We start from the raw sequence: 19485 nt of genomic DNA on the forward strand, positions 1-19485 counted from the left end.
TACAGATGGAGTAGGCACAGGTAGTTGTAGAAGTCCCAGTAAGGGACCATAGATAGAGGGAAACCTAGGGGACATTGGGAGATCACTGTCAGGTCACTGGGTGAGGGCTGGGCCAAGACCCACCCCCGGCGAGCCTGGAGCATCAGGTTCCATGGGTCCCTGTGATCCCCCTGACCCCCTTGGCAAGAGTGGTAAAGTTGGAAACCTGGTAGCCTTGGTGAAAATGAAGCTCCTGGTCAGACAGGCCCCCGTGGTGAGAGAGATCACACTGGACCTCTGGGCCCTGCTGGTGCTTGTGGAAATGATGCTACTGGTGCTGTTGGACCCCCTGGTCCCATTGGACCCCCTGGTCCCATTGGCCATGGTGGTCTTCCTGTCTTCTCTGGTGCTGTTGGTACTAGGAGTGAAGCTGGTCCCTGAGAAGGCCCTCTGGACCTCAGACACCAGCGGCCCCCCTGGTCCTAAGGGTAACAGCAGTGAACCTGGTGCTCCTGGCAGCAAAGGAGACACTGGAACCAAGGGAGAGCCTGGCCCCACTAGTATTCAAGGTCCCCCTGGCCCTGCTGGAGAAGAAGGAAATCAAAGAGCCCAAAGCGAACCTGGACCTGCTGGCCTGCCTGGACCCCTGGCGAGTGTTGTGGACTGGGTGCTGCTGGAGAGCCTGGAAAACCTGGAGAGTGAGGTGTCCCTGGAGCCCCAGCACTGTTGAACCTGCTGGCAAAGATGGAGCTCAGGGACCCCCTGGACTTACTAGCCCCACTGTAGCCAAATCCAGTGAACGGGTGTTCTTGGAGTCCTTGGTGCTCCTGGCACCTCTGGAATAAGAGGTGAGAGAGTTTTCCCCAGTGAGTGTGGTGAGCCATTGATCCCCCTGGCCCTGCTGGCTTCGCCGGCCCTTCTGGTGTTAAAGGCGAACCTGGTGATGCTGGTGCTCTGGTGTTAAAGGCGAACCTGGTGATGCTGGTGCTGAAGGTGATGCTGGTCCCCCTGGCCCCCTTGATAACATTGATGCTCCTGGACCCAAAGGTGCTCATAGAAGCACTGGTCCTCCTGGTGCTACTGGTTTCACCATACCCTGTTTAATCTCTAGGGTGGCTGGGAAAATTATGTTAACCAGAGTGACACCGGCTTACAGCTCGCCCAACAGAAAAGTACAGGGAGCCAGGTGTTTTACTCCTTCCCTACACAAGCCTACACCCTATCTTAGCAGGAAGTAGTTACTGAATGGTTGGCGCCCAACATTCCCTTTAAGCATAAAGGGGTAGGGAGTTTCCTTCGTGACTCAGTGGTTAACAAACCCAACTAGGAACCATGAGGATGTGGGTTCAATCCCTGGCCTTTCTCAGTGGGTTAAGGATCCGGCATTGCCCTGAGCTGTGGTGCAGGTTACAGACTTGGCTCAGGATCTGGCATTGCTGTGGCTGTGGTGTAGGCCGGCAGCTGTAGCTCCAATTCAACCCCTAGTCTGAAAACTTCCACATGCCACAAATGTGGCCCTCAAATTAAAAAAAAAAAAAAAAAAAAAAAAAAAAAAAAAAAAAGGCATAAAGGAGTAAAATACCTAGTGAGGGGAATGATAGGGATGGAATAGGCACAGGCAGTTGTAGAAATCTAGTGGATGTTAGGAGATCACTGTAAGTTAATAATTGTTCAAGAAAGCCCTCAGAACTAAGCAGGCTTGCTTGACTAGTGGAGAAGCGAGACATTCGGTAGGGGATGGGATGAGGCCTGCACTCAGATTCAGACCAAGGGCAGGAGCTGAGGACTGCCCTTCTGCTGATTTGAATATACACCTTAGTGGATACTAAGGAGGAGTTACTGCCCAAAGAAAGAGGAGGAAGTGGTCTTTTCCAACCCCCTACTCCCCTTGGATAATAAAACTGTAGACCAGCAGATCCTCGGGGCATAATAAATCCCCAGGTACCAGTAACCACACTAACAGAATTATCAACATTCTAACATTCTTATTTCATTTATTCTTTTTCTTCTGAAGGCACATCTTAAAAAAAGAAAATTAATTTATGAATTCTTCTAGTAACTTTGCAGATGTATTTTTCCATTTGACACAATTTTAATCTTTCAACTACCCAGAGAAGCACCCCACCTTTTTTTTTGAAAACTCTTTTCCACTTTACAAGCTCATGTTCTATAGTAGCTCTCAGAACCTACTACTCAGGGTGTTACCGTTGTGGCCCAGCAGGTTAAGAACTGGTATCCAGAAGGCTGGGGGATTGATCCCTGGCCTAGCCCAGTGGGTTAAGGATCCTGGTGTTGCTGCAAGATGTGGCGTAGGTCACAGATGTGGCTTGGATCCCGTGTTGCTATGGCTGTGGTGTAGGCCAGCAGCTGCAGCTCCAATTCAACATCTAGCCTGGGAACTTCCATCTGCTGCAGGCATGGCCACAAAATGAAGAAAGAAAGGAAAGAAAGAAAGAAAGAGAGAAAGAGAGAGAGTGAGGGAGGAAGGAAGAAAGAAAGGAAGAAAGAAAGAAAGAACCTACTATTCCAGGTAAGTCTTCTGGAGACCAGAAGTTCCTTGTACATACATAGGAAATGTACCCCAGAATATACACAGTAGTTTCTAACTTAACTATGCTTTAATGGTATAGCTTTGTTTCATTTGTGTTAGAAATCTTTTTTGTTTGGGTTTTTTTTTTTTTTTTTTGGTCTTTTTTAGGGCTGCACTTGAGGCATATGGAGGTTCCCAGGCTAGGGGTTTAATCAGAGCTGTAGCCACTGGCCTACACCAGAGCCACAGCAACACCAGATCCGAGCTGCATCTGCAACCTACACCACAGCCCACAACAACGCCAGATCCTTAACCCACTGACGAGGCCAGGGATTGAACCTGCAACCTCATGGTTCCTAGCTGGATTCCTTAACCACTGAGCCATGACGGGAACTCCCAGAGATCTTGAATGATGAGACTTAAGGTCTAAACCAAGGTTGTTGCACTGACCTTGCATTCTGAATTCAGTGTCTCTCTGGGCCTCATGCTCCAGACTTGGTTCCATTGACTGATTCTTTCTTCTCACTACCTCTCCCTCAAATTTACAAGTTAAGCCCAGCAGAAGGAAACAGAACCACAGACCCTTAGGGAAAAGATGAAATACAGAGACACTCCCTTCTGATTAATGTCCCTGTCCTCTGGAAACTCAGCTTCAACATGTTTTTACAATCCAGAGATGGAGTTTGGTAGGGCAAAGGGCACTGCAGAAAGTTGTTGACTGAAATGGAACAGAGTGTCTTCTTGAGGAGTGGCAGGACCTAGCCCTGCATCACTCTAGGAAGGCCTTCTAAGACTTGGCTGTGGTGGAGCCTGCTAGAAAACTGCCTGAATGTTTCCTACTTTTCATAGAATGAGTGAACCTGTTAGGAGTTGGCTGGATTTGGTCCTCTTGGAGTAGGGGATCTGCTTTCCCTGGGACTTGCCTTGAGCACATGTTAAGGGGAAACAAGCACACGGAAACTTTTCCAGACCCTTCCTAGTACTCTGTTTACATAGAGAAAGAGGATAGGGTGGTGAGAGAAACAACATAGAACCCGTGATTGGGTTTGTCTCTTGCTTTAAAACTAGAAGAGAACCTCTCTTCTCCTTCAGCGTCCACTGTGCACATGTGGTTCTTCTCGAGTCTTGTCATGTCACTTCTAGTGCTGGCATGAAGTCAAACTGGTTTCTCCCCTTTTTTTGGATCTGACACACAACATTCCCCAGGCATACACTGCCTGAATTGGCAAAGGGATGAGATGATGAGTAGTTATTCATCCTGTCCCTAACATCTGTCTAGATATAATCCAGACTCATGGGGTGTGAATTCAAATTAGAATAGGCCTGGGAGGTGTACAGGTACTCGGTTGCTAGGGTCCAATGGAAGAACACTCTAGAGCCTGACAGGTTCGTCAGATTTGGGCTAGAATCAGGGTGTTATCTAGGCTATCCTTTTATCACTTTCTATTTGATTTCAGTGATAACCATGCTGTGATTCTTCTGCACACTTTTTTTTTTTTCTTTTTAGGGCTGCACCTGCAGCATATGGAAGTTCCCAGGCTAGGGGTCGAATTGGAGCTGCAACTGCCAGCCTACACCACAGCCACAGCAACGAGGGATTCGACTCGCATCTGTGACCTATGCTGCAGTTTGTGGAAATGCCAGATCCTTAATCCACTGATCGAGGCCAGGGATCAAACCCAAATCCTCATGGATAATAGTCAGGTTCTTAACCAGCTGAGCCACAAGGGGAACTAACTCCCCGTGCTGTGATTATTCTGAATAGCTAAAATGTGGATACATGCACTATCAGATTAATTAAAGAACACCTCTAGTTTTTTTTTTTTTTTTTCCCGCTTTGTTTTGTTTTTAGCATTAGGAAAAAGAAGAGAGTGCTAGGGGATGTTGCTAGGAGAGATGGTCTTAAATTTTTTCATGCTGTTCCTTTTTTAAGTTTTATTGAGATATATTTCCATATTAAACAACTGATCAATTTAAAGTGTACAGTTCAGGAGTTCCCATTGTAGCTCAGCAGGTTAAGAACCCGACTAGTATCCACGAGGATGCAGGTTCGATTTCCGGCCTTGCTGTCGGGGTTAAGAATCTGTCATTGCCACAAGCTGCAGTGTAGGTCTCAGATGTGGCTTGGATCCAGTGTTGCTGTGGCTGTGGCTCCAAATTCGACCCCTAGCCTGGGAACCTCTGTATGCCATGGTGCAGCCCTAAAGAGACAGAAAAAAAAAAAAAAAAAAAAAAGAATTTGCATTCCCACAAACTAAGGCATAGATTGAACATACAGCTGGGATTTGAGTTACTGTGACTGTGGTGTAGGCCCGCAACTGTAGCTCTGATTAGACCCCTAGCCTGGGAACCTCCATACGCCAAGGATGTGGCCTTAAAAGGCAAAAAAAAAAAAAAAAAAAAAAAAAGATTAAGAACATCTAGAAATCAGTTAAGAAACACACATGCACACACTAGAAACATAAGCAAAAAACATGAACAGGTCTTTTACAGAAAAGCAACACAAAAGGCCAATAAACATTTGAGGAGATGTTCAACATTATAAACAATTGATACCAAAATCTGGAAAGCTCGTAATCCAGTCTCTCTTTCTTATTGCTGGTGAGAGTGTTTATTTGCACAACTACTTCAGAGTATGGATTCCAAAAAGTTTTTGTGGGGTTTTTTTTTTTTTTTTTTTTTTTTTTTTTTTTTTTTTTGCATTCTAGGGCCACATCCTCGGCATATGGAAGTTCCCAGGCTAGGGGTCAAATGGAGCTGCAGCTGCTGGCCTACCCCACAGCCACAGCAACACCAGATCTGAGCTGCATCTGTGGCCTATAGTGCAGCTTGAGGCAACACGGGATCCTTTGACCCACTGAGTGAGGCCAGGGATCGAACCTATAGCCTCATGGATACATTTCGGATATGTATCCACTGCGCCACAATGGGAACTTCTAGTGCATATTTCTTTAAACAAGGAATTATATAACACAACTATCAAAATCAGGAAATTAACATTGATAGACTACTGTTATCTAATCTACAGAGTTTACTCAAATTTTGCCAATTACCTCAACAATATGCTTTATAATCTTGACTCACACATTGCTTTCAGTTGTCATATCTCTTCATTCTTCTTTATTCTGGAACAGCTTCTGAATCGTACTAGAGATAATAGCTTTGATCACTTGGTCAAGATGGTATATACCGGGTTTCTCCACTATGAAGTTACTATTCTACCTTTTGTAATTAACAAATATCTGTGAAGAGATATTTTGAGACCATGACACTACTATGATTTTAAAACATCTAGAATTAAATATACATATATTTAATAAATGTACATAGATCCAATAGGAATCAAGAGAATAATGAAAATGGAATTCAGGATGATGGTTATATCAGGAGGTAGAAGGTGGGATTGGGGGATGTGACATGGTTAGACACAACTTATTGCCAAGGACCTAGCCAGTAAGTTTGCAGGTGCTTTTACAATACTGAAAGTAAACTAAATAAAAAGGAACCAATGAGGGTTAAGGATTCAGCGTTGCTGTGAGCTGTGGTGTAGGTCACAGACATGGCTTGGATCGTATGTTGCTGTGGCTGTGGTGTATGCCAGCAGCTGCAGCTCTGATTCAACTCCTAGCCTGGAAGCAAATATTATATGTTTAATCTGATTTTGTGAATCTGAAGTCCTTCAAGTTTAAAAATAATAAAATATAAATGATTTAAAGGTATACATTTTGACATGGATAAACTTCAAAAACATAATATGTTGACCGAAAAGAGCAAGTGAAGATATATATAGGATAAATTTTATGGAGATATATATAAAACATGGATGAGTATGTATGGGTATGTAACTTGGATGGGTTAATAACCAATTCAGGATAGTGGTTACCTCTGGGAGTGGGGAGAGAGGGGAAATGGAATCAAAAAGGACTATATGGAGTTTCCATCGTGGGGCAGTGGAAACGAATCTGACTAGGAACCATGAGGTTGCGGGGTTCGATCCCTGGCCTTGCTCAGTGGGTTAAGGATCTGGCATAGTCATGAGCTGTGGTGTAGGCTGAAGACTTGGCTTGGATCTGATGTTGCTGTAGCTGTGGCATAGGCCAGCAGCTTCGGCTCCGATTTGACCCCTAGCCTGGGAACCTCCATGTGCCGAGAGTGCAGCCCTAAAAAGCAAAACAAAACCAAACAAACCTACATGGGTGGCATCAACTACATTTGTAATGTTTTATTAATAAAAATAAAAATTCAACACTTAGCCTGGGAATTTCCATATGTCACAGGTGCTGCCATTAAAAAAGAATACAAGACTGGATTTCCCTGGTGGCTCAGTGGGTTCAGGATCTAGCATTATCACTGCTACGGTTCTGGCTACTGCTGTGGCACTGGTTTGATCCCTGGCCTGGGAATGCTGTGGGCTTGGCAAAAAAAAAAAAAGGAATATAAGACTGTATTGAAGATTCGAAAAAAACAGAATTTAACATGACAGTCATAGATGAAAGTTGTATATCAAAAGTTCTAGGATAGGAGGTTCCTGCTGTGGTGAAGAAGCTGGCCTCTCAGATTCAATCCCTGATTGAACCCTGGCTGGGGAATGTCTATATGCCACAGCTAAAGCCCAAAAAAAAAAAAAAGTTCTAGGACAGATTGCAGGGGGGAGGGTTAGGGGGGTTGGGGAGGAGCAGGGGGGAGGAGGCCAAAGGGTAGAACAATGGCCTCTCCCCAGGGATATCCACAGTTCCTGTGAAAATATTAGGTTACAGACAAAGGTGAATTAAGGTTGCAGTGAGCTACAGGTTGCTTATCTGTTGATTTTAAAATATGGAGATTATCCTAGATTATCTAGATGGGCCTGATGTAATCCTAAGGATATTAAAAGGGTAAGATTTGGTCAGATATGACGTGAGAAGGACCCAGCCTGCCATTGCTGGCTTTGTGATGGAGGAAGGGAGTCAGAAGCCAAGGAAGGCAAGTAGCCTCTGGAAGTTGGAAAAAGAGACAAATTCTTCCCTAGAGCTTCCAGAAAGCAAGACAGCCCTACCAATATCTTGATTTTAGCCCAGCTTGAGACCCGTGTCAGATTTCTGACCTACAGAACTCTAAGATGCTAAGTTTGTGTTGTTCTAAGCCAATATGTTTATAGTAATTTGTTAGCAAAGTGAAAGAAAACAAATACGGCAATCCACATTTGAACTTTAAAGGACTCTACAACTTGGTCTCTTCCTAGTGTACTGACTTTTCCCCTATTTATTCTCATTTTGATCTACGCTTTACTCAGAGGGTTGTTAGTCAAATATTACCCTCATAGGTTTTAGGTGTTTGTTTTTGAGTATGTGAAACATACAACTTTAAAAGTCCTATACTGGTGGAGTTCCCATCGTGGTGCAGTGGTTAACAAATTTGACTAGGAACCATGAGGTTGCGGGTTCGATCCCTTGCCTTGCTCAGTGGGTTAAGGATCCCGAGTTGCCATGAGCTGTGGTCTGGGTTGCAGAGGCGGCTCAGATCCCCCGTTGCAGTGGCTCTGGCGTAGGCTGGCAGCTACAGCTCTGATTGGACCCCTAGCCTGGGAACCTCCATATGCCACTTGGGAGCTGCCCTAGAAATGACAAAAAGACAAAATAAATAAATAAATAAAAAGTCCAATACTGAAATATTGACAATCCTGCTACTTTGTTTCCCATTCTTTCTTTCTTCTCACTTGCCCCACGTAAAACATCATTCACTTTAATTTCTGGTTTATCTTTCCCTTCCCCAAATGAACAGGTATTTGTGTTTTCTTTGTCTCCTTCTTTCCTTCACAAAGGGTGTATGTTATTTTTTAGGGCCGAATCTGTGGCATATGGAGGTTCCCAGGCAAGGAATCAAATCGGAGATACAGCTGCCAGCCTGCGCCACAGCCACAGATCTGAGCCGCCTCTGCAACCTACACCATAGCTCATGGTGACGCTAGATCCTTAACGCACTGAGGGAGGCCAGGGATCAAACCCACAACCTCAGGGTTGCTAGTTGAATTAGTTTCCGCTGCGCCATGACGGGAACTCCCCTTTAAGCAAAATTAATTCTTTTTTTTTGGTCTTTTCTAGGGCCGCTCCTGCGGCATATGGAGGTTCCCAGGCTAGGGATATAATTAGAGCTGTAGCCACTGGCCTGCGCAAGAGCCACAGCAACTCGGGATCCCAGCCGCGTCTGCGACCTACACCACAGCTCACAGCAATGCAACACCACAGCTCACAGCAATGCCGGATCTTTAACCCACTGAGCAAGGCCAGTGATAGAACCTGCAACCTCATGGTTCCCAGTCGGATTCGTTAACTACTGAGCCAGGACGGGAAATCCAGCAAAATTAATTCTTTAAAGTCCAGTGAATTCGGCCCAAGAAGGCTTCTCAGTGACCTTAACCAAACTCTGTTCTGCTTAAATGCTAAGGGCCAGACTGAAATGAATTAAAACATGAGACCCGAGGGAAATGAAATAGAATCCTTAACTTTCACTAAATTCCTCTAATCCTTATTTGCACTCAAGCTGTACACTAGATACTTCTCAACATACATGCTGCTCATTGAGCTATATTAACTTAAGTAAATGTGGGTTGCAGGAGTCTCAAACTACGGAGTTGGCACAGACAAATCAATTTCAGAGGTTCACTGAGTGAGTGTGAGAAGAGGGAGAGACTTCTGATGACAGGTCTGTGTTTCTAAGTGCTTGAATCTTAAAGCCTTCATTTATGCATCCTGTCCAAACTAAGAGTAGTTCTACACAGCAGGCATTTTCCCGAAAAATGTACAACTCCGCCCAAAGGTGCCAAAAACAGGATAAAATACCACGCCCAAGCCTATCCTTTCACTCAAGTGATCTCAGCAGTGCTTAGTAGCCCCTAACAAACTAATCACAAGAACCCTCCCAGATCCAGTCTGCGGATTGAACGTTCCCAAGATCCCGGGATGTTTCGATTGACGTTACTTCCGGGAAAAGTAACCTTTCTTCGGCGGTTGCAGGCCTGAAGAGGTCTCGCGACATTTGCTCCCGCGAGATCTGCTTGCTCACTCTAGCGATGACATCCTCCTCCTCCTCCTCGCCGCCTTTCGGCAATCTTCGCCAGTCCCAGCCCCGACCAATCTGCACTCAGATGGCATGGATCAGGGTCTCCCCCCCGAACCCCGGTCTGCGCGGGGCGTCAGGCGGCAGCTGCGGGGTGCGAGCTGCACGAGGTCGACAGCAGCGGCACTGCGGACGGCCACGGGCTGGCAACGAGCAGGGAGCGTGGGCGGGGCAGGGGTAAGCCCGCTGAGTAGCAGTTCGATTGTTCTGGCCTGGCTATGGCGCCTCTCCTCCCCCCCGCCATGGCTCCCCGTGTCCCTGCTCCGCTCCTCTCAGTGAGTGAAAGTGGCCGCCGCCGCCGCCGGCCCAGCGCCCGCAGCCGCCTCAGCGCCGCCGCCATCTTGGGGTCCCAGGAGCCGCCGAGGGAGCGAGCTAGGAGCGTCCACGCCCAACGCAGTCACCGTCCCACGGCCTCAGAGAGCAAACCGCGGCTCCACCGTCGGCGGGGCGACCCCCCCCCTCCGGACCCCGCCCGCACTCCGCCCCCCCTCCGCCGCCGCCGCGGCGGCGGGGCCCGGCGGCCCGAGGTGAGGCGACTAGACGTGGGCGGGCGAACGGAGGGGGGGTTGTGTAGGCCCCGTTGCGCCCCTCTCTGCGGGCGACGACTGGGCCGCGTCTTAAAGGGGCCGTCGCCCCCGGCCCTTGGATTTGTTGGGGTTAGTAAGGAGGATGGGTATGGACACTCCCCACAAGATTAGGACCTCAGGGGACCTGGGCCTCGTCCTTTCCTCCTCCTGCCTCTGGAGACCTGGGGTCACGCGGTGACCTCAGCCAGCCTAGGAAGCCCGTGGGGCGCCCACACGTGGGGAGTGTGTTAGACCAGGTGCACGTGGGACCCGGTGGGGCGGTGTCGGGCTAACACGTGTGTGGGTTTGGGGGTGGGGTGGGGCAGGGCGGGGGCTGGTTTGGCTCAAGTGGGAACCTGGTGAGGGCTATATCTGTCCTTTTAAGCAGATGAGCTCTAAGGGCTTGACAGTGTGTCAGTTTATGGGGAACAAGTTGAGATCTGGGTGTATGGTGCACGCTGCTCGTTGGTGTTGGGTGGGGGCAGCCCAACACGTGCGCAGACTGAGGAGTGTGTAGGTGTCACCCCTTTCAGTCTTTTAGGCTTTTTTTAGGGCGTCTAGGCAAGTGTCATCCAATTTGACATTCCTTCTTGAGGTTGCTGATAAAAACTACTACTTCCGTAATCACCGAGGATGGAAGCCCCCTACAGTTGAGGAGTGAAAGATCCTAAGAAAACACTCACTATTTTAGTTAACAGCCAGCTGTGCCTGAGTTCTTTGATCCAAACACTGTCTGTAGTTTTACGTTCATATAGTTGCTGGAAGGAATGGAAGAAGAAAATAGGAATTTGACCTTCCTAACGTCACAAGTAACCAGCTTACTTTTCCAATCAGTGACTTTCATGACTTCCTTTCCCAAAGAAATTTTCATCGTGGTTTACTAGTGCCAGCTTTTTATTATATATTTTTAAAGTAACAGCTTTATTGAGATATAATTCACATACTGAAAAGCTCAGCCTTTTGAAGTGTACAGTTCCATGATTTTTGGTATACTAATAGACTTGTACAGCAGTCACCACTATAATTCATCACCCCCAAAAGAAGCCCCCTTAGCAGTTACTCTCTACTCTCCTTCCCTTGGCCCCTTTTAACCACTAATTTTTCTGTCTGTGTAAATTTGCCTAGTCTGGATATTTCACATAAACATAATTATACAATATTTTTGTGGCTGTCTTCTTTCACTTTACCATGTATTCAAGGTTCATCCATGTTGTAGCATGTATAAGGATTTAGTTCCTTTTTATTGCCAAATGTTCCAATTCCAGTTGTGTTTTATGCTTGAAATTCTCAAACTCTTCCTATAAAACATCAACTCGAGATTATTATATATGGTAAAAGTTACCTACCTACCAGATTCTAAAATGAACTTGTGTTTTTTAAGGATTAAATTCTATTATTTTGGTTCATTATGTTCTTTCCCTCTACATTTTGTAACAGAAGAATCCAAGTCAATTTTTAAAGATCTCTGTTTTTTAATAAGAAATAACTGTGAAACTCATAAAGATGATTAGAAGGTTCATGACTGATAAAAACTTTCTGAGTACATTAAGGTGGAAATGTGATTCAGTCTCAGCAACATACTATAAACCATGGCATTATAATTTCACTTAATGAAAGTTTGTCATAGCATTGCCAAGGGAAAGTATCATAACAGTTTTTGACTGCTGTTACTTGTGAAGAAAGACATAGGGCTATGAAAAGCCTAACAGACATCTTTTCTGCCCACAAGGTTAAAACTGGCTTGAAGAGTTAACATGTCAACATAAAAGTTCCGAAAAAATACAAACAATGGGATGCAGTGAATTTTAGAGTGGACAGAAAGGTATAGGGTTAATAGAAAACTTCGAATTTATGTAGGGAAATAAGTGAAGTTGATGACAAGTTTTAAAGTTGCATCTTAAGCATAAGGATTTATGCTTCTGCTAGGCTGTAGCGTGCAGAAGAGAAGAGCGTGGCTGTTAATTCTTACTAAACACCTTTTATGAGCACTGATCCTAATCATGAGGGCTCCAGTCCTATGTAATACTATTTATCACCCGGGAGGTTAGGATTTCAACATAAGAGTTGGGGGGAAGGGAGGACACAAACATTTGGACCATGGCTGTACGTTAAGTCGGAAATTGAGTTACAGGAGCCCTGGATTCACCTGCTAATTACACAGTAGGTTTGCTTAGGATTGAAAAGTTGGTCACAGAAGTTTAATGCCTGGGTTTAATAAGTTTGTAAGAGAGATTTCCTTGCGTGTTAGATCAGAAGTACGAGATGAGTAATAGCAAATACAGTTGACAAATTAAATGTAAAAAAATCACTGGTACTAAATGCTATCCATGTTTTTAACAGACTAGAGGACAATGAGTAAACAGTGACTTGCCTTTGTAAATCACTACCAAGGATTGACAGATTGCTTGTGTGATGGTCTCTAGAGTAGCGTTCTTTCATTTTTTATGTGTCCTGAACCCCTTTGTAGTCTGAGGAAACCTGTGAGCCCCTTCCCAAAATGTGATTTTTTTTAAATGTATAAAATATAGTTCACATTTACAAAAACTATTTATGATGTGAGAAATTTGCTTATTAACATTATTTGGCTGTACCTGGAGCATATGGAAATTCCCAGGCCAAGGATTGAACCTGAGGTACAGCTGTGGCAGTGCCAAATCTTTAACCCACTTCGCTGGGCTGTGGATCTTGACAACACCAGATCCTTAGCATGTTATTTGTTATTAAATAACAGATAGTGATAGTCCTGCTAATACTGCTTTTGTATGCTACCTACATTCAGTATTAATGGAAATGTTAATTTCAGTTATAGTTACATGAAAATAAGGATGTAAATTTTTTTCTGTCCAAGTTCTTGGACCCTGGTTTAAGAGTCTTTGCCCTGGAGAGTCCTGGACACACAGCTAAGTTATTTCATATACAACAAACCACGGGTTTCCATAACAAGAAGTAGGATTATTCAGTCAAATTCATGTTCACATGAGCAGGACTTCTTAGGAGAAGATAAGTGATAATTTAGCTGAGGAGATACTTGGTAGTAGAATGGAAAGACATTGGTTTTAGACTTTAAAAGACTTGCATTTGAGTCTCACTTAGCGTTGGGTAAGTTACAGAACACTTTTGAGTTTCACTTCTTATCTATAAAACAGGTACAATAATTTTCACTTCTGATGAGATTAAATGACATGTTAACTGTAAGCATATTTAGGAATGTTTGTTTTCATCTTTGAAGAACTTCAAAAGCTTTGACATACAATTAGTTTTGATTTGGGCGGGGAAACTTAATACGACAGAACAACATGTATGGCACGTAGAATTTTCTAAGGATATTCATGTATAGTGTTCACCTCTTTGTAATGGTACTAAAATTACTCATTTTTCTTTTTTCTTTTTTTTTTTTTTTTTTTTTTGTCTTTTTGCCTTTTCTTGAGCTGCTCCTGCAGCATATGGAGGTTCCCAGGCTAGGGGTCGAATCGGAGCTGTAGCCCCCAGCCTACGCCAGAGCCACAGCAACGCGGGATCTGAGCTGCATCTGCGACCCACACCACAGCTCACGGCAACACGGGATCCTTAACCCACTGAGCAAGGCCAGGGATCGAACCTGTAACCTCATGGTTCCTAGTCAGATTCGTTAACCACTGCGTCACGATGGGAACTCCAGTTACTCATTTTTCTAATAAAATATTTCTTTGGGTTTGCAGGTGACAGCTTTTCTGGGGAAGAAGTTAGTTGCTAAGTAGGATAAACTCTGGTTAAGGGAGTTTCATGGCGGCTCAACAGGTTAAGGATCTGGCATTGTCACTGTATCAGCCGGGGTCGCTGCTGTGATCCAGGTTCCATCTCTGGCCTGAGACCTTCCAGCATGCCTCAGGCTTGGCCAAAAAATCTCCCCCAAAACAAAAAACTGCACATAGATCTTTCATATCCTTGTGCATGAACAGAAAAATGGCTAGTGCACATGATATGGTAAAAAGAATGCTAGGCCAGGTGGTCAGTTTATTCCTGAGATTGTGGCCTGAATATTATCAGAAAGGCCATCAAAATGTTAGTCACTCCCAAGAAAGATATGAAAAATAAAATTTAGAAATAGACTGTATTATCTTGGTAGGAAACAATACATCCACTCTTAGACTATTGAATTATTATATCTCAAGAAAGAACAAGCTAAGCAAGGGGAAATTTCCAGTATAAATGGTGAAGGCAGTGGTGAGTGAGGCTTTCATGTGAGGATAAATTTGACTTCACAATGGAGTGATGGAGACTGAGATGGACTATGATTAAATTGTATTAAATTACAAAAAACGTGAACACTAATCTGGAAAATTAGAACTAACTTGAAAGATGACTGCTGTTTGACAGTTGTATAATGAGTTTGTGAAACTTAATAGCACAGAAAGTGGTTAAAGCTCAAGAACCGACCAGAACCAATTTAAAGGTTAGAAAGCCAGAGACTTTGGTGATCCAGCCCAGTTCACTTCAGGTCAACAAACCATTTACTGAGACTTGAATCTAATGGTTTATGAAACTTTCCTATTCTGTTCATTCACTAAATAAATATTTATTGAACACCTAGTGAATGTTCTTCGATCCAACTACAATTTGTTGAGCATCTGCCACACTCAAGGGTTGTAGTAAACTGGGGGGTGAGGGCAGTGTACAAGTGAATTAATCCAGCTAGCTGTATGTATGTGTATAGAAAATACCAAGGGGCTCTGCAAAGAGAAACACAGAATTTTGCGAACTCTCAAGTGCCATAGAGAAGTATAAACGTAAATGTTTCTCATGAGGTGCTAATATGAATTACTAGTACTTAGTTTATTTTTTATATTTTTACTTTTACTAAAAGTATTTATTAATATATTAAAATATTAAAATATAGTTGATGTGCCAGTTTCTACTGTATAGCAAAGTGACCAGTCTTGTGTGTGTGTATGTTTGCATATATATTTACACACATATATACATACACACACATACATTCTTTTTGTTACCATTTTCCATCATGTTCTATATCAAGAGATTGAATATAGTTCCCTGTGCTATAGTGTAGGACCTCCTTGCTTATCTATTGTAAATGCAGTAGTTTGCATCTATTGGAGTTCCCGTTGTTGTGCAGTGGCAATGAGTCCGACTAGGAACTATAAGGTTGCGGGTTTGATCCCTGGCCTCACTTGGTGGGTTAAGGATCTGGCATTGCTGTGGCTGTGGTGTAGGCTGGCAGCTGTAGCTCAGATTCAACCCCTAACCTGGGTACGTCCATATGGTGCCACCCTGAAAAGCAAAAAAAAAAAAAGTTTGCGTCTGCTAGCCCCAAACTCCCAGTTCATCCCACTCTCTCACTCCTCCACCTTGGCAACCACAAGTATGTTTTCTATGTCTTTGAATCCTTTTCTGTTTTGTAGATAGGTTCATTTGCGCCATATTTTAGATTCCACATAGAAGTGATATCATAGTATTTGTCTTTCTGACTTCCTTCACTTAGTATGAGGATCTCTATATCTGTGTTGCTGCAAATGGCATTATTTCGTTCTTTTTTATGGCTGAGTAGTATTCTGTTGTATTTCTGTACCACATACCCCCCCGCCTCCCCGCTGTACAGCATGGGGATCAAGTTATTCTTACATGTATACATTCCCGCCCCGCCCCTTGTTCTGTTGCAATATGAGTATCTAGACATAGTTCTCAATGCTACTCAGCAGGATCTCCTTGTAAATCTAAGTTGTATCTGATAACCCCAAGCTCCCGATCCCTCCCACTCCCTCCGTCTCCCATCGGGCAGCCACAAGTCTATTCTCCAAGTCCATGATTTTCTTTTCTGTGGAAATGTTCATTTGTGTTGGATATTAGATTCCAGTTATAAGTGATATCATATGTGTTTGTCTTTGTCTTTCTGACTCATTTCACTCAGTATGAGAGTCTCTAGTTCCATCCATGTTGCTGCAGATGGCATTATGTCATTCTTTTTTATGGCTGAGTAGTATTCCATTGTGTATATATAACATCTTCTTAGTCCAGTCATCTGTTGATGGACATTTGAGTTGTTTCCATGTCCTGACTATTGTGAATAGTGCTGCAATGAACATGCGGGTGCATGTGTCTCTTTTAAGTAGAGTTTTGTCCAGATATATGCCCAAGAGTGGGATTGTAGGGTCATATGGAAGGTCTATGTATAGGTTTCTAAGGTGTCTTCAAACTGTTGGCCATAGTGGCTGTACCAGTTTACATTCCCACCAACAGTGCAGAAGGGTTCCCTTTTCTCCACACCCCCTCCAGCACTTGTTATTTGTGGACTTATTAATGATGGCCATTCTGACTGGTGTGAGGTGGTATCTCATGGTAGTTTTGATTTGCATTTCTCTTATAATCAGCAATGTTGAGCATTGTTTCATGTGTTTGCTGGCCATCTGTATATCTTCCTTGGAGAACAGTCTATTCAGGTCTTTTGCCCATTTTTCCATTGGTTGAGTTGTATAAGTTGCTTATATATTCTAGAGATTAAGCTCTTGTCCATTGCAAGAGCTTTAAACTATTTTCTCCCATTCTGTAAGTTGTCTTTTTGTTTTCTTTTGGGTTTCCTTTGCCGTGCAAAAGCTTTTCAGTTTGATTAGGTCCCATTGGTTTATTTTTGTTCTTATTTCTATTGCTTTGGGAGACTGACCTGAGAAAATATTCATGATGTTGATGTCAGAGAGTGTTTTGCCTATGTTTTCTTCTAGGAGTTTGATGGTGTCCTGTCTTATATTTAAGTCTTTCAGCCATTTGAGTTTATTTTGGTACGTGGTGTGAGAGTGTGTTCTAATTTCATTGCTTTGCATGCAGCTGTCAGGGTTTCCCAGCAATGCTTGCTGAATAGACTTTCTTTTTCCCATTTCATGTTCTTGCCTCCCTTGTCAAAGATTAATTGACCATAGGTGTCAGGGTTTATTTCTGGGTTCTCTATTCTGTTCCATTGGTCTGTCTGTCTGTTTTGATACCAGTACCACACTGTTTTGATGACTGTGGCTTTGTAATATTTCTTGAAGTCTGGGAAAGTTATGCCTCCTGCTTGGTTTTTGTTTCTCAGGATTGCTTTGGCAGTTCTGGGTCTTTTGTTATTCCATATAAATTTTTGGATTGTTTGTTCTAGTCTGTACCACATCTTAATCCATTCATCTGTTGATGGACATTTAGGTTGTTTTCATGTTTTGGCTATTGTGAATAATGCTGCAATGAACATAGGGGTGCATGTATATATTTTTTATAATGATTTTTATTTTTTCCATATAGCTGGTTTACAGTGTTCTGTCAACTTTTGAATTAAAGTTTCGTCAGGATATATGCCCATGGGTGGGATTGCTGGATCATATAGTAATTCTATACTTAGTTTTCTGAGGAACCTCCATACTGTTTTCCATAGTGGTTGTACCAGTTTATATTCCCACCAACAGTGTAGGAGAGTTCCCTTTTCTCCATACCCTCTCTAGCATTTGTTATTTGTAGACTTATTAATGCTAGCCGTGCTGACCACTGTGAAGTGGTACCTCATTGTAGTTTCGATGTGCATTTCTCTAATAGTGATGTTGAGCATCTTTTCATGTGCTTACTGGCACATCCTGTTTTCCTAAAAAGTATATTGAGGGAGTTCCCATTGTGGCACAGTGGGCACGAATCCAAATAGTATCCATGAGGATGCAGGTTTGATCCTGGGCCTCACTCAGTGGGTCAGGGATCCAGTGTTGCCATGAGCTGTAGTGTAGGTGCCAGATGTGGTTTGGATCTTGTGTTGCTGTAGCTGTAGTGTAGGCTGGCAGTTGTAGCTCCGCTTTGACCCCTAGCCTGGGAATTTCCATTTGCCGTGGGTGCGGCCTTAAAATAAAAATGTGTGTGTGTGTGTGTAGGGATTTCTCATATGTTTAAAGGCCCTAATCTGCCTTGTTAACAGAAGCATTGTATTCCACTGTCCCTATAGCATAGCCAGACTCTTTTCTGGATCCTAAAGCCAAATGACCTCAAATTTTAGCTTTCCCTCTTATTGTGTGGCCTCTGGAAAGCTATTTAAGCCTCAATTTCTTCATCTGTTAAATTAGAATAATAGTGATATCTACTTCGTAGAGGCTAATTGTGAGAAATAAATGCTTAGAAATGCCTAGAATGGTACCTGGCACATAGTGCTCTCAACAAATGTTAGCTGTAATTATAAGTACCGTTTTGTTTTGACAGTTTTATCTAGAGGTTGTAAAATATTGAAAGCAGAACCTTTTTTTTATGAATAGACACTACCTCAAATCTTTTTTTAGATAGGCAGGTAAAAATATATCAGTCAAGAAAATTGTTATAACACATTAACTTTGTGTTTATGTAATGAATCCTAGTAGATAGAGATATCTAGTCTCTCTAAGATTAAAACTCAAAGAGGTAATGTTTTACATTAAACTTTTTAGTTCAGGGTCTAAAATATTTTTGTCTGGGATGTCATTCTGATGTTAGTAACAGTTTGCCTTTTTTAGGATCATTCTTAGAGTATAATTGTAACCTAGACTCTAGAGCGGGATTTGGAAAAGGTTTTCTTTCTTTCTTTTTTTTTTTCTCACAGCAACACCAGATCCTTAACCCACTGAACAAGGCCAGGGATCAAACCCACATCCTCATGGATACAGGTTGGGTTCTCAACATGCCGAGCCACAATGGGAACTCCAGAAAGGTTTTCTATAAAGGATCAAATAATAAATTTTAGGCTTTGCTGGTCATGCCTTCTCTGTAGCAGCTACTCAGCTTTGCCCTGTAGTGGGAGAGTAGCCATGGTTAATATGTAAATGAATGGGTGGGGCTGTGTTCCAATAAAACTTTATTTATGGTCACTGAAATTTTAATTTCATATAATTTTCATGTGTCCTGAAATATGAACTTTTTCCAGTTATTTCAGAATGCAAAAACCATTCTTAACTGTCAGGATACAGAAATGGGCAGTGGACTGGATTTAACGTGAAGGCCATTCTATGCCAACTCCTTCTGTAGAGTCCTGGCTAGCACCCTGGCTAGGTGATCTTTTGCTAGTTAATGTTATTGTCTTTAATTCCACCTTTTAAATAGGGATGATACACAGTAGTATTTATTTATAAAGAGCCATTAGAAATAAATGAGATAATCCATGTGAAATGCTCAGCATCATTCCAGACACATAATGTTTAATAAATACTATAAATTATCTTCATCTAGTTGAATCCCCCTCATTTTACAACAAGGCTGTTGAGACCGGGAGAGGATAACTAGTCCTAAAGTCTATCTGTGACTTGTCAGTAGCATTAAACTAGAGCTCTTGATTTCAACCTCTTTTTCTAC

At 43.2% G+C, this 19485-nt stretch overlaps 1 protein-coding gene across 4 annotated transcripts in view; it reads left to right on the plus strand.

The window, feature by feature from the left end:
- The first annotated feature begins 9818 nt into the window (after positions 1 to 9818).
- The window catches only part of INO80 (INO80 complex ATPase subunit), a 141111-nt gene continuing 131444 nt past the window's right edge, over positions 9819 to 19485 (plus strand). For all 4 annotated transcript variants that reach the window (XR_014813106.1, XR_014813107.1, XM_003121588.6 and 1 more), the window contains exon 1: positions 9819 to 10131. The gene's annotated coding sequence lies outside the window, so the exon portion shown is untranslated. The remainder of the gene's footprint in view (positions 10132 to 19485) is intronic.

Source organism: Sus scrofa, chromosome 1 (genome assembly GCF_054392235.1).
Source record: "Sus scrofa isolate SSC_HxYL_T2T_F1_AM1 chromosome 1, Sscrofa_HxYL_maternal_Yorkshire_Landrace_v2.0, whole genome shotgun sequence".
Taxonomy (NCBI): Eukaryota; Metazoa; Chordata; class Mammalia; order Artiodactyla; family Suidae; genus Sus; species Sus scrofa.